This window comes from Phoenix dactylifera, chromosome 2 (genome assembly GCF_051530095.1).
Source record: "Phoenix dactylifera cultivar Ajwa chromosome 2, Ajwa_hap1_PhDact_Kaust_v1.1, whole genome shotgun sequence".
Classification (NCBI taxonomy): domain Eukaryota; kingdom Viridiplantae; phylum Streptophyta; class Magnoliopsida; order Arecales; family Arecaceae; genus Phoenix; species Phoenix dactylifera.
Window position 1 is genome coordinate 55,945,152 of NC_143191.1, and position 13,733 is coordinate 55,958,884.

The 13,733-nt window shown below is 43.3% G+C and overlaps 1 long non-coding RNA gene across 4 annotated transcripts; it reads left to right on the forward strand.

The window, feature by feature from the left end:
* Window positions 1-258: 258 nt before the first annotated feature.
* LOC149768439 (uncharacterized) lies at window positions 259-4,941 on the forward strand. Of its 4 annotated transcripts, none has more exons than XR_016399615.1 (6): window positions 262-2,983; window positions 3,106-3,213; window positions 3,421-4,021; window positions 4,434-4,526; window positions 4,628-4,770; window positions 4,849-4,941. It is a non-coding gene; the product is annotated as an uncharacterized LOC149768439 (long non-coding RNA). The 4 variants fall into 4 exon arrangements; XR_016399616.1 differs by having other exon boundaries at window positions 4,680-4,770; XR_016399613.1 differs by having other exon boundaries at window positions 259-2,983; window positions 3,421-4,526.
* The last annotated feature ends 8,792 nt before the right edge of the window (window positions 4,942-13,733 follow it).

A 13,733-nucleotide genomic window follows, 5' to 3' on the forward strand; every position in this document is an offset into this window, starting at 1 on the left:
GTAATCCGCGGGATTATAGTGAATTCCCAAGGGGTCGCTTGGGGAGTGGACGTAGGTGCTAAGGAGAGCACCGAACCACTATACTTCTTGTTGTTTGTATTGTGATTTGTTTAAGCTTACTAACCATCTATTTGACTTGAGTAAGATAGTTTAAATTTAAAAGAAACCAATTCACCCCCCCCCCCCCCCTCTTGGCTTGTCACCTTGGGCAACACAAGTGATCAGAGAACGACTTCGTACAGCTTAGAGTCGTCAAAAGAGTTATGCTGATAATAGGAGGAGAAAACTGAAATTTTAAATTGGGGATCATGTTTTCTTGAGAGTGTCATCCACTAGAGGAGTGATGAGATTTGGGGTTCATGGTAAATTGAGCTCTAAGTATGTGGTCTATTTGAGATTTCGGACAAGGTTGGAGAGGTGGCATCGGCTCTACCACCGACTTTATCCAGTGTGCACAATGTTTTTCATGTGTCAATGTTGAAGAAATATGTCCCAGATCCGAGTCATGTGGTAGCATATGAGCCATTACATCTTCAGGAGGATTTGACCTATGAGGAGTTCCCGATACGAATTGTGGACAGAAAAGATCAGGTATTACGACACCGAACCATTCCTTTTGTAAAGGTACAATGGAATAATCATACGGAAAGAGAGGCTACTTGGAAGCTCGAAGAAGAGATGAAAGTCAAATACCCACAGCTTTTTGAAACCTCAGGTATGTCAATTTCGAGGACGAAATTTTTTTTTAGGGAGAGAGAATGTAAGGACCCACATTTTTGGTGGGCTTGGGCCGGCCCAATACGTGAAAAAGGGGGAGGGAGTCTCCCGATTGAAATGCCCTCCCTCCCCTGTTTCGAAAATACCTCCCCTCCTCCCGAATCCACCGGAAAGGAGGATCTTAGGGTGATAAAAACCCTAGCAATCGGGCCGAGATCTCCTCCTCTCCCTAGGGCATCAACCGAGAGGCTTCCACAAAAAAAAAGAAGAAGAAGAAAGAAAAGAAGAGGGGAGATTGGGGTTCTAAACTTGCTGCGGAAGGGATCGGACTAATCGCCGTCGATCCGGTCGGGAGGATCTCGCCGGAGGCAAGGTGAGTCGTTCCTTCTTCTTCTTCGGTCTCTAAGCCTCTTGAACACGGCCGGCGAGCCGTTGGATTTGGAGACAAGGAGCCCGGTTGCCTCGTTCTCCTTCCGTTCGACTGCCATCGTCAGGGGGTGGCGCGTGGCCGGCCGTCGCCGGGCGTGGCGCATGGCCGACACCACGATAGGGGCCGTCGACCGCTGGGGTCGCCGGCCACAGGTGGCCACTGCCACCGAGCATGCCCACGAGGAGAATAGAAAGGAGAGGGAGAGAGAGAGAGAGAGGGAGAGCCACTCGTCTTTACTTTCCCCTTCTCTCTCTCTAGTTTATCTCTAGATGGGGCCCTCTCTCCCTCTAAACTTAGTTCCGGGGAGTTCATTGTTTTGAGGGCTCTACATAGTCTTGGAAATGCTAGATTTTAGAGGACCCTTTAGAGGATTAAACAGGGGTCCTGAATTATCATATGTCTTGAGTAAATTTTAATGATGATTTGACTCTGTAGGGGAACAATCTATTGGACGGGAGGAACGCTGAGCGGAGTTCTGTGCGTTCCGGTTTATAGATCGCCGTGAGAGCGGGTGATTAGTTGTCTGAGTTTTCAATAAAGGGTAAGATTCCTTGTACGCCAATCCTACATGATATAAATATTTTGCACTATATATATGTTTGATATGCTATGATCCAGACAAAGCAAAAAAAATAGTTTATATTAAATTATATTTTGGTCGTGTTGGCTTGTGATTGGAATTATGATGGATGCATGTATGTGTATAACCTATATCTGCATAATTGGATTTATGGATGTGGTGGCATGGACTAACCATGTTATATTGATTGCCCTGTCACGGGCTGGAAACGTGACCATGGTTAGTCTAGGTCGGATAAAGTGGAAAAGGGAATGGATGTGTGTTTGTGAATTGATTAAATGAACAGGGACTTTGGGCTTATCTCGTTATTATTGATTGCCCCATCACAGGCTGGAAATGTGATATTATCGATTGCCCCGTCACAGGCTGGAAATGTGATACTATCGATTGCCCCGTCACAGGCTGGAAATGTGACACTATCGATTGCCCCATCACAGGCCGGAAATGTGATACTATCGATTGCCCCGTCACGGGCCGGAAACGTGACCGGGATGTAGCCCAAAGTCGGAAAGATAATTGATCCGGATCAAGTTAACATGGAATAGGAAGAAAAAGCATTGAAAATAGTCATAGTGATTTATAAGCTATATATATACTATATCATTCTTATGTGGCCAGACTTTCATTGATGTTTGATGTATAATTATGGACTTTTATTGATGCTTGATGTTCATAATTATATTGATTATTTGAGTCTTATGGAAACTGTTTATGATTTCATGAAATGTGCATCGATTTGTCGTGGTTTTCGAATTCATATTATTATTGTGTTGGTATGGATGTGTAGGGATTCTTACTGGGCTGTAAAGCTCACCCCCTCTTCTTCTTTTTCTTTACCAGAGTTGCAGGATGCATAGATTTGGATGGGATGGGCGCAGAGTGCGAGTACCAGAGTTATTAGTTAGTTAGTTTGTTTATCCTTCTTTGATGTCGATGAACATTTGAAGACTTTGTAATTGAACCAATTTGTTTATTTGGACATGTCGGATTTGTCTATTTGAATTATTAAATTAGTTGTGGATTTATTGGAATTTTTGTTAATCATAGGCCTTGCATGATCTTTAGGGCACTGCTCTAGGGCTCATGCGGCCGGTCGCGTACCGGACCCGGGTGCTGGGTTCGGGGCGTGACAATACTACTTGGCAACTATTTGATACTCTGCATCATTCTCATCCTTTCAGCTACATAATCTCATGACGTTACCTTCAAGAGAGGATATCTGATACCAGTTGGAGTTTAAAATTGCTCAAACAGAAGTGCGTATCATACCATCATTAGGACGAATTTCTTAATTTTACCGAACCCAATAAGATATTGTTTTCATGATGTGGTCTGATATCTATCTGATCTTAATTTTCTTCTTTTCTTTCACAAGCAGATTGATATCTCGGTACAGGATTGGCACATTCTCCTTCAACGCCAGTATGTCTCGTCTTCAACAACGTCAAGCAACAGCATAATGACATGCAAAAAGAAGTTTTGAGAGGTAATTCGCTATCAGATCCGCAACTAGTGAAATCTAAGAAGAAAAAATAGCTTTACTAGTTGCTTGAGAGGGGGCAAATTTGGTGATAATTTATTCTCAAAAGTAAAAGGTTGCTTGGTGAAAAATATCCTTCCACCTTTTGATTTTTTTGATCTATCATCCTGTTTGTTTTTATATCCTTCCTTTTGCTTTTGTATGATCTAGCAGGCCCAACAGACCAGCTTTAAGTCCTTGTTTCTGAAGGCTTCCATCCAAGTGTATTCGTAGCTGGGGTTCCAGCACAGTCATATATAGCACAAGCAATTACCCATCAACGGCATGAATTCTAAAAACCACTAGTTGGAAACAATGCATTAATATACAATTATGAGTACAGAGACTAAATAGGAAAGTCAAGACTAAGTCTCTCTGGTTGTCATGCAGACGAAGGATTGATGACAGCAAGATATCGATGGTCCAGTTCTCATTGTTTCACAAGCTTAAGCAGAAGAATTTAGCATTTTTTGCTTCTATTAGCCTCCCGCTAAAATCACTATTGACATGCATTTGAACAGGACCTCACGAACAACTTCCATCCAGGCATGCAGTTGGATCATGATTGTCATACTGGAGAACTTTTTTCGTCAACTTTGTTGGAACCGATGATGTCTTTGCCGGTGAAAGTTCATATGTATTTGATTTCTGAGTTCTATTTATCTATTGTCATCTTTGTTTTCATACCTTTTATTTGCTTCTTTTGCTATTGAAAGTGTATGATCCAACCTCAAAGTTTTTGCTAGAAGCAATGAGATTGGAAGATCAAGCACAGGTATATAGCCCATATGTGATATTATTTTTAATAACCCTAATTGTGAACAAGCATTATCTCAACTTTTCAGTCGCTAATGTTCTTAACCAGCAAAGCTGAATCTGTACTTCTTGTTACCACTAGTGCATATGCTGCGTGTACATGATCACACAGCACGTGGCTCTCTTTGATATTCAAAGTATTTCACAGGGATGGGCAGCAGAATTCAGCATGCTGCCTTCTGCTTGCCACCCACCACGCATAATTAATGAGATGGATTTTTCTTCTTCATGCAAGGATCTTTAATTGTAGTTTATAGGGTTATAAGGCATGAAATTATTTCAGAAATTTTATTTGGTGTATAAGATGCTGCCGTTTTTATGGCCTTCATAAAACTTGCTGCATCACACTGTGTAATCTTTTAATGGAGCAGGGTATCAAAAGCTGGACTGGTTGTGAAGCAATGTACATACAACAAATCGCTTGAATTACTGATCCTTCCTTGGAAAATAAAATGTCCCAGTAGGTGAGAATTATACATATGTAATTTAAGCATGGCGGACTAGTAGTTATGTTGTTTTCTCTTTTTTGTCTTAATCATTTCTATTGTTTTGTATTTTTGTATAGTAAATCAGGTGTATGAGCCTGATCAATCATTATATTTCCCTTTTCGCTAAAGGATATTGTGCTAGAGGTAGTAAGACTGGAATTCGCCTTCGCACAATTACAATACCCTTCGATGTTCGACAGACAACAACTTAAAAGCAATTGTGAGATGCCGAAGAACTTCTTTTTGATTTATTAAATTGCCTAAAAGCTGCTGTTTCTCACTGGACTCGTGGTTGCAGGATGCAGAAGCCTTGCAGATACGAAGCGTGCCTATTTCATGAACAATATATTCAGCATGTCTGCTGTCTTGATAAACAAGTTTCGAAGCATTGTGTTGATTAGTTTTTCGGACTTTGCTCCAAATTCCTATTGGAAAAGGACTTTTTTGCAAAAAGGGCATAATACGTTATTTCTTTCACGTGACTTTCAGCTAGGCCCTTTTAAGGTTTTTTGGGTTCTTTGGGACCCAGGTTCCTTGGTTTCCTTTATAAGGCAGCAAAACTCTTTCTAGGGTTTTAAGGAAGGACCCCCGATCGCCGCCCCCTGCTCTCTCTCTCTCTTGGTTTTCTGCTCTTGGTGTTCCGGCTTCAAAAGGTGTCTTCTTCCGCTCGCTGGGGACTCTCTTTCTTCTACCATAACTCCTCTCTGTGGCTTCTTATTTCCGTGAGCCATTTGTTCTTGCTATTCATAGTATAAGAAAGAAGGGAATGTAAGATTTTTGATATTCCTTTGATCTACCATTGGAGCTGTAGAAAGGTTGCTTTGCATACTATACTTTTGATCTATCATTGTGGCTGCAGAAGGGTTGGTCCGATCGGTTATTTTGCCTTATATTTGGTTTATTGTTGCCTCCTCTTGTGATCATTTGGCAGTCCATATTTTGAGCTTTTATGTAGCTTTGTTTGTACCCTATTGAGACGATTGACATAGTGGATTGCTCCTCCTTCCCGTGGATGTAGGCACTTGCTGCCGAACCATGTAAATCTTGTCTCTTTGTGCTTATCAATTTATGCCTGTGATGTGTTTGGTGAAATGCCTGAATGAGAATAACTATTAATTGGTAAGTCAGAAAGATTTATTCTTGTGCCCAATGATCCCAACAATTGGTATCAGAGCTATGGCTTCTGTCGGGCAACAAAATTCATCTAGGGCTAACAATTCGGCTTCTGTTTCTCATTCCACTATCATAAGGCATGAAGTGGCAGTATTTGATGGCACAGGGGAGTTCTCACTATGGAAGGTAAAGATGAAATACTTGTTGGTTAAAAAGGGTGTAGCAAAGGCCCTCAAGGGTATGGATGCAATCCTAAGAGATAATGAGGCTATCAAAGAAGAGATTAATGAGAGAACACTAAGGACTCTGTTTTCGGGCTTGAGTGATAAAGTCCTACGCAATGTTGTGGATCTTGATACAGCTAAGGGAGTATGGAAAAAATTGGAGAGTCTATATATGGCAAAATCTCTTACTAATAGACTATATTTGAGGGGAAAGTTGCACATATTTCATATGGCAAAAGGGACTTCACTCAATAATAAGCTCCTGCTTAATTTAGCAAATATTGGTGTTGAAGTAGATAAAGAAGACAAGGTTTTGATCCTGATCTACTCATTGCCTAAATCCTTTGAGCATATTACTACTACTATGCTCTATGGAAAAGAGACAATAAGTCTTGAAGAGGTAGAAGCTACTTTGTTATCCAATGAGCTTAGATTAAAAGTACAGCTACAGCATCAGGTTCAGACTCCAGCTCAAGGACTTATAGTTAGAGGTAGAGATGAACAGAAGAAAGGTGGACAAGGTAGAAGCAAATCCAAAATTACATCAAAGTCTAGGTCCAAAAGATCAGGTGTTTGTCACTATTGTAAGAAGCCAGGCCACTGGAAATCAGAATGTAGACTCCTACAGTCTAAGAAAGAGAGGGAACAAAAGGATAAAGGAACCGTCTCAGATTCAGCAACAAATGCAGTTTCATCAGCAGGTCACAACAGTAATGATAATGATGCAGTATTTATAGCTGCTTGCAGTGTTAGTCTTCCTGATACTTGGATTGTGGACTCTAGAGCATCTTTCCATATGACACCCCATAGGGAATGGTTCTCTTCTTTTAGATCATGTGAGGGGGGCACCGTTCTTCTTGGAGATGATGGCATTTGCAAAGTGGAAGGTGTTAGTATAGTTCAAATTAAATCTAATGCAAACACTGTGGTGACTTTGGACGATGTCAGATATATTCCTCAACTAAAGAAAAACCTTCTCTCAGTACATGCTTTCGATAGTGCAGGTTTCGAGGGCAAATGGGGTAGAGGATCAATAACTATCAATAAAGGAGTATTGACTTTATTGAAAGAGAAACTGTGTGGGACCCTTTACTATTTGGATGGTAGTACAATAGTTGGATAGGCTTCAGCAGTACAGTCTTCTACATACGTGCATAGGACAGCTGGTATATTAGATTATATTCATTCTGACCTATGGGGACCTGCCCCAATTACATCCAAAGGTGGATTTAGATATTTACTCACTTTTATTGATGACTACTCCTGCAAAGTCTGGATATACACTATCAGAAATAAGAGTGATGTGTTTGACACATTCAAGAAGTGGAAGGCTATGGTCGAGAGGCATACTGATAGGAAGTTGAAAACCTTTCGAACTGACAATGGATTAGAATTTTGTTCTACTGAGTTTGATGACTTTTACAAATCAAAGGGCATTGTCAGACACAGAACCATAGTGGGTACACCTCAACAGAATGGTGTGGCAAAATGCATAAACCACACACTAATTGGGAGAGTTAGATCTATGCTATCCAGTTCTGGATTAACTAGAAATTTTTGGGCAGAGGCCGCACATACAGCCTGCTACATTATAAACCGATCTCCAGTATCAGATTGGGCATGAAAACTCCGGAAGAGATGTGGACAGGAAGACCTGCAGACTATTCAATACTCAGAGTCTTTGGGTGTCCAGCTTATGCACATGTAAGAGATGGAAAGTTGGACCCCAGGGCTAAGAAGTGCGTATTTCTTGGATACGCATATGGGGTAAAAGGCTACAGACTATGGTGCACAGAGCCTGGATCCCAAGGATTTCTAGTCAATAGGGATGTGACATTTCATGAGATAGCCACTCCTTTAAGGCAGTTACAGCCTAGTTCTTCTCGGAGAGATCAGGGTCAGGATCAGATAGTTAGGATTGTTATGAATATTGATCAGACTATCAAATCACAGCAGCAGCAGGCAAATGAAGATACTTTTGTTATTTATTGTTGTATGTGGATGATATGATGATAGCAGCCAAGGACATATCAGTCATCCAAAATCTAAAAGATGAGCTCAATACTACATTTGAGATGAAGGATCTTGGACCGGCAAAGAAGATACTTGGGATGGAGATCAGTCGTGACAGGCAGTTGGGTAGATTTTTTCTTACTCAGCATGGATATATTAAAAAAGTCTTGGATAGATTTAGTATGTCTATAGTCAAGCCAGTCACTACTCCTTTTGCCAGTCATTTCAAATTACCTGTCAGACTAATGGGGACATCAGAGCCCTTCATCCAGATGATCCTGAGCCCCCGGATTGAGTCAGACCCGTTTATTTGCATATTTATTTTATTATTTTATTTCTGAGCTTATTTGCATTCTAGGGTTTATTTGTGGTTTATTTTATTTCTGGGCTTATTTGCATTTTAGGGCTTATTTGTGGTTTATTTGTGTTATTTGTGGATTTATTAGGATTTATTTCTGTGTAAGGGGGTTTATGCAAATTGTGTATTTGGGCCCTATATATAGGGAACTATTTTCATGATTAGGGTTTAATGAAGAATTAAGAATTTCCTTCCCCCACGTTTTCCTCTCCTTTCTCCTCCTCCCTTCTCCTTCTTCTCTTCTTCTTCCTCCTTCTCTTCCCCTTCTTCTTCTGCTTCCATTTTAAATTTGGTTCGGCATCAACTTGGTATCAGAGCAAGATTGGTTTTGCTTCTATTGCCAAAGCCCCGATCCAACAACATTCTTCCTCTCTCTCGGTTCTCACACAAGGAACAAGCCCTAAATCCCTTCGCCAGGTCCACCCCACCCGTCGTCACACCTGCGCCCACCGCCGCCACTAGTCACCGCCAGCAGCGCCGAGCCACCGTCGGACGTCCTCGCCGCCGCCGCTGTCCAGTGAAGGCCCGAGCCCGCCGTCGGAGGATCCATATCCCCACGGAAACCCGCCACCCCTGGTCCGACGGAAAGCCCTTTCGGCCACGACCTGCCGCCACCGTCTGTGGCCGGATACGGGAGAGGAACGCCGCCAAGGGTTCCAACCACACGGTCCACAGTCGGCCGGAGAAGACCCCTCGCGCCACCGGCCGCCGCCCGTCGCCGCAGACCACGGAGTCGCAGCCGAGATCACCGCTCTCCGCCATGGCCATCGGAGCCCGCCCCGCTGCCGCCACCGCGAAGTACGGGACGCCCTCCCGAATCCGTCGGGAGGTTGAAGAAGGTTGGGGCAACGGGTAAGTCTCAGACCCGTTAGCCCGCCCCACTAGCCCGGATCCGTTAGCCCGCCCCACTAGCCCGGATCCGTTCCGGAGGAAAAAAAAAACAAAAAAAAAAAGAAGACGCACGTGACCGCACGTGCCGCCTTAAAAATCCTTGCACGTGACTGCACGTGCGTGCAAAAAAAAAAAAAAAAAAAAAAGAAAACCTTACCTGTTCATCTTCCCCGATCGGTTGCCCCTCATCGCGTCTCCGCCGAGCTGCGCCACCACGTCCACCGCCGTGCGACAGCTCCTTCGGGCGCCTCCTTTCCGCGATCGACCGCAGACGATCGACGCCGACCGCCACCGAGCCCCGGCGACGCCCTCCCCGCCGATCCGCACCGCCTGCGCACGCCTCCGCCGTGCCGCCGAGCTTCCCCCCCCCCCACATCGCACTGTCTCCGCTTCGCCGCCGCCACCGCCGCCGGGCTCCGATCTCTTTCCGTGGCCTCCCCGCCGTGCGCCACCTCCTTCGACCGTTCCCTTCCCGCGGCCGACCGCAGACGACCGAAGCCGACAGCCGCCGAGCCCCAACGAGCTCCACCGTCGAGCCGCGCCGCCTTCTCCATCCTCCGTCTGCGCCACCGCCAGACCTCACCCGAGCTCCGGACTTCACCCGAGCCCCATCGTTCCCATCTACCTGTTCCCCTTCCCCCACTCCCGCGCCAGTCCATGGGCTGCGCCCACATCCGCGCACCGCAGGGCCCAACTAGTCCACCACAGCAACCCACTTGCGGCCCAGCGCCCTTCAAGCCGCCCACTACTTCGAAGTCCCACCCACGGACCGCCAAATTATTATGATCAGAACTAAGTTGAAGCCAATTGAAGGGTCCATCAGCTGCAGCCGCGCACCGATCGTCATCCCAGCCCACGAGCACACAATTTTGGTCGACTACTTCACGACAGGTGATAGGTTTCCACTTTTCTTGGGCTTGTTCATTTAATTATGTTCTAGTTCTCTTGCATGATAGCCACATTTTGAAAACTTATATTGCTGTTATAATTCAGAACATTGAACCTTTCACTTCCGAACCCGTCCTATTACCCTTTAAATCTTGACATTAAATTAGCACACCCTAGTAACAGGACGTTTCTCAACATTATTCGATCAGATTGATTTAGGATCAGAACAACTGTACTACTTGATTGCAATCTAATTTCTTAAATTGAATAATCTTAATCCTTAATTCTGAATAACCGAAGTAAAAATCAGCAACATTTAAATTTTAAGTTATTATTGTGAAGACTTGCTGATTTCTGAAATCATAATAGATTGCATTAGTAGGTTGTCCTGCATCAAATTTGGTCCTACATCATAGTTATTAGGGTTTCATTAGTGACACTGCATTTCACATCATCACCTAGTGTCATCATTGTATGTCAACCTGTAGTGATATGGAGTACTATTTCAGTCAACCTAAAACCCCTGTAACTACCATGAATTCCGACATTTTGAGGTCTATCAAGGAACAGATCGTTGCCATGCGGGCTGGATACAAGGAATTCACACAAGAGATCCGTGAGCTCATGCAAAATTCTAGGACCCCTACACCGCCAATCCCTGTTGCAGCCCAACCTAAAATCGGTTTGGTTGCACCACCTGTAATCCTTCCCCGTGTTCTTGGGCACCAAACCCAATGCTCAAGATGTCAACAATTCGACCACATAGCATCCCAATGTTTCATTAGGACCTACCTGAGTACTGAACCAGAAGCTAGGAGCCAAGAGGTCGAATATGTCGAAGAAGTCTATGAACCAAATATAGAAGACTATGAAGAAGACTTTGAAGACGAACCTATAGAATTAGATTTTGTCCAAAATGATTTCCAAAGGGAGATTATTGATCTAAGTACAACCAAGTCATTTCACATCACTACTGTGGAAGAGATAGTGACAGATATTGAGAGTCAGTCACCTGAATTGGTACTTGTAACTAAAGATACCCATGTGGAGTCCAATCTTGAACATTCCCCTATAGTAGTTTCCCTTCTAGAGGAGCTTAATGATGTAGTCCCTGATGATCTTCCGGATGCACTTTCTCCAATGCGTGATATCCAACACGCAATTGATCTAGTTCCCGGAGTATTTTTGCCCAACCTTCCACATCATAGGCTCAACCCAAATGCATATGCTAGGACTTGGGATTTAATTTTACCGACAGTTGAGTTTGCATATAATAGTTCGGTTCATAAGTCCATAGGCATAAATCCATTTGAAGTGGTGCATGATTATAAACCTAGGCAACCCATAGACCTGTTTTTCATGTCTCATCAGTATAGAGTCTTTGAGTCTGCACAATCAATTGCTTCACATCCACATTCATTGCATCAAGAAATCAGCAATTGTAGTCATTTTAATAACTTAAAATATAAATTTCTTGCTGATTTACATAGACGTTATAAAGAGTTAAGTGAAAAAGATTACGTCATGATAAGAATTAGGCTTGAACGATTTTCTTCAGATACGTTTAAGAAATTGCAAACTTGTAGTGCAGAACCGTTCAAAATCTTAAAGAAAATCAGTTCGAATGCATATGTTGTGGATCTTCCTGATGACTATGGGATTAGTGCGACATTTAATATTGAAGATTTGGTCCCATACAAAAAGATAATATTCATGCCTTCTGACCCCTTTATTGATATACCTGCCCATGTTGGACACCCTGACCAATTACCTGCTGTTGAGCCACCACTTTCCAAAGTTCATGCACGCAGAGAACAAATAGAACATATATTGGATGAGCAGGTTATTTCAACCAGGAACGGTGGTTACCAACGTTACCTTGTTCGGTGGAAAGGTCGACCAAAGTCTGATGTGACGTGGATTTCCAGAGCACAGTTGCAGCGCCTTGACCCCGATCTTCTGGAGAGTACGACAGCCGGCCAGACCTGTACTCGACGGGGTCGAGTTTTTCTCATCCGGGAGGAGTTGATGGGGACATCAGAGCCCTTCATCCAGATGATCCTGAGCCCCCGGATTGAGTCAGACCCGTTTATTTGCATATTTATTTTATTATTTTATTTCTGGGCTTATTTGCATTCTAGGGTTTATTTGTGGTTTATTTTATTTATGGGCTTATTTGCATTTTAGGGCTTATTTGTGGTTTATTTGTGTTATTTGTGGGTTTATTAGGATTTATTTCTGTGTAAGGGGGTTTATGCAAATTGTGTATTTGGGCCCTATATATAGGGAACTATTTTTATGATTAGGGTTTAATGAAGAATTAAGAATTTCCTTCCTCCACGTTTTCCTCTCCTTTCTCCTCCTCCCTTCTCCTTCTTCTCTTCTTCTTCCTCCTTCTCTTCCCCTTCTTCTTCTGCTTCCATTTTAAATTTGGTTCGGCATCACAAACTCTTTCCCCAGACTGAGGATGAGGAGAGATATATGTCCAGAGTGCCATATGCAAGTGCAGTAGGCAGCATCATGTATGCAATCGTCTGCACTCGACCTGATATTTCACAGGCAGTAAGCGTAGTAAGCAGATACATGGATAAGCCTGGAAAGGCTCTGTGAAATGGATACTTAGATATCTGAAAAGCACTTCTAATTTAGGATTGGTATTCTCCGTACATAGTAATTGCACTGTTACAGGATTTTCTGATTCAGATTATGTTAGTGATTTGGATAGAAGGAGGTCATTAACCGGATATGTATTTACTCTCTCTGGTTGTGCAGTCAGTTGGAAGGCTACTTTGCAGCCTACAGTTATTTTGTCTACTACAGAAGCAGAGTATATGGCGTTGACAGAGGCAGCAAAGGAAGCTATTTGGCTAAGAGGGTTGGTACAGGATTTGGGTCTCGAGCAGGACCGTTTGGATATTCATTGTGACAGTCGGAGTGCTTTGCATCTTGCCAGAGACCAGATGTATCACGAACGCACTAAGCATGTAGAATGTCAGGTATCACTTCATCAGAGACTTGGTGGAGAATAGTGATGTCCGGCTTCAGAAAATTTACACTGCTCATAATCCGGCTGATATGCTCACTAAACCAATCACAGCAGTTAAGTTCAGGACTTTCCTGAACTTGATTGGTGTGAGCACCTGTTAATGCCCTTCGGGGCTTGTGGTGAGGAGGAAGTTTTGTTTTATCAATTCATATCTGATACTAGGTACATGATTTATCGCAAGGAGGAGGATTGTTGATTAGTTTTTTGAACTTTGCTCCAAATTCCTATTTGAAAAGGACTTTTTTGCAAAAAGGGCATAATAAGTTATTTCTTTCACGTGGCTTTCAGCTGGGCCCTTTTAAGGTTTTTTGGGTTCTTTGGGACCCAGGCTCCTCGGTTTCTTTTATAAGGCCGCAAAACTCTTTCTAGGGTTTTAAGGAAGGACCCCCGATCGCCGCCCCATGCTCTCTCTCTCTCTCTCTCTCTCGGTGTTTCGGCTTCAAAAGGCGTCTTCTTCCGCTCGCTGGGGACTCTCTTTCTTCTGCCGTGACTCCTCTCTGTGGCTTCTTGTTTCCGTGAGCCATTTGTTCTTGTTGTTCACAGTATAAGAAAGAAGGGAAGGTAAGATTTTTGATATTCCTTTGATCTACCATTGGAGCCGTAGAAAGGTTGCTTTGCATACTACACTTTTGATCTATCATTGTGGCTGC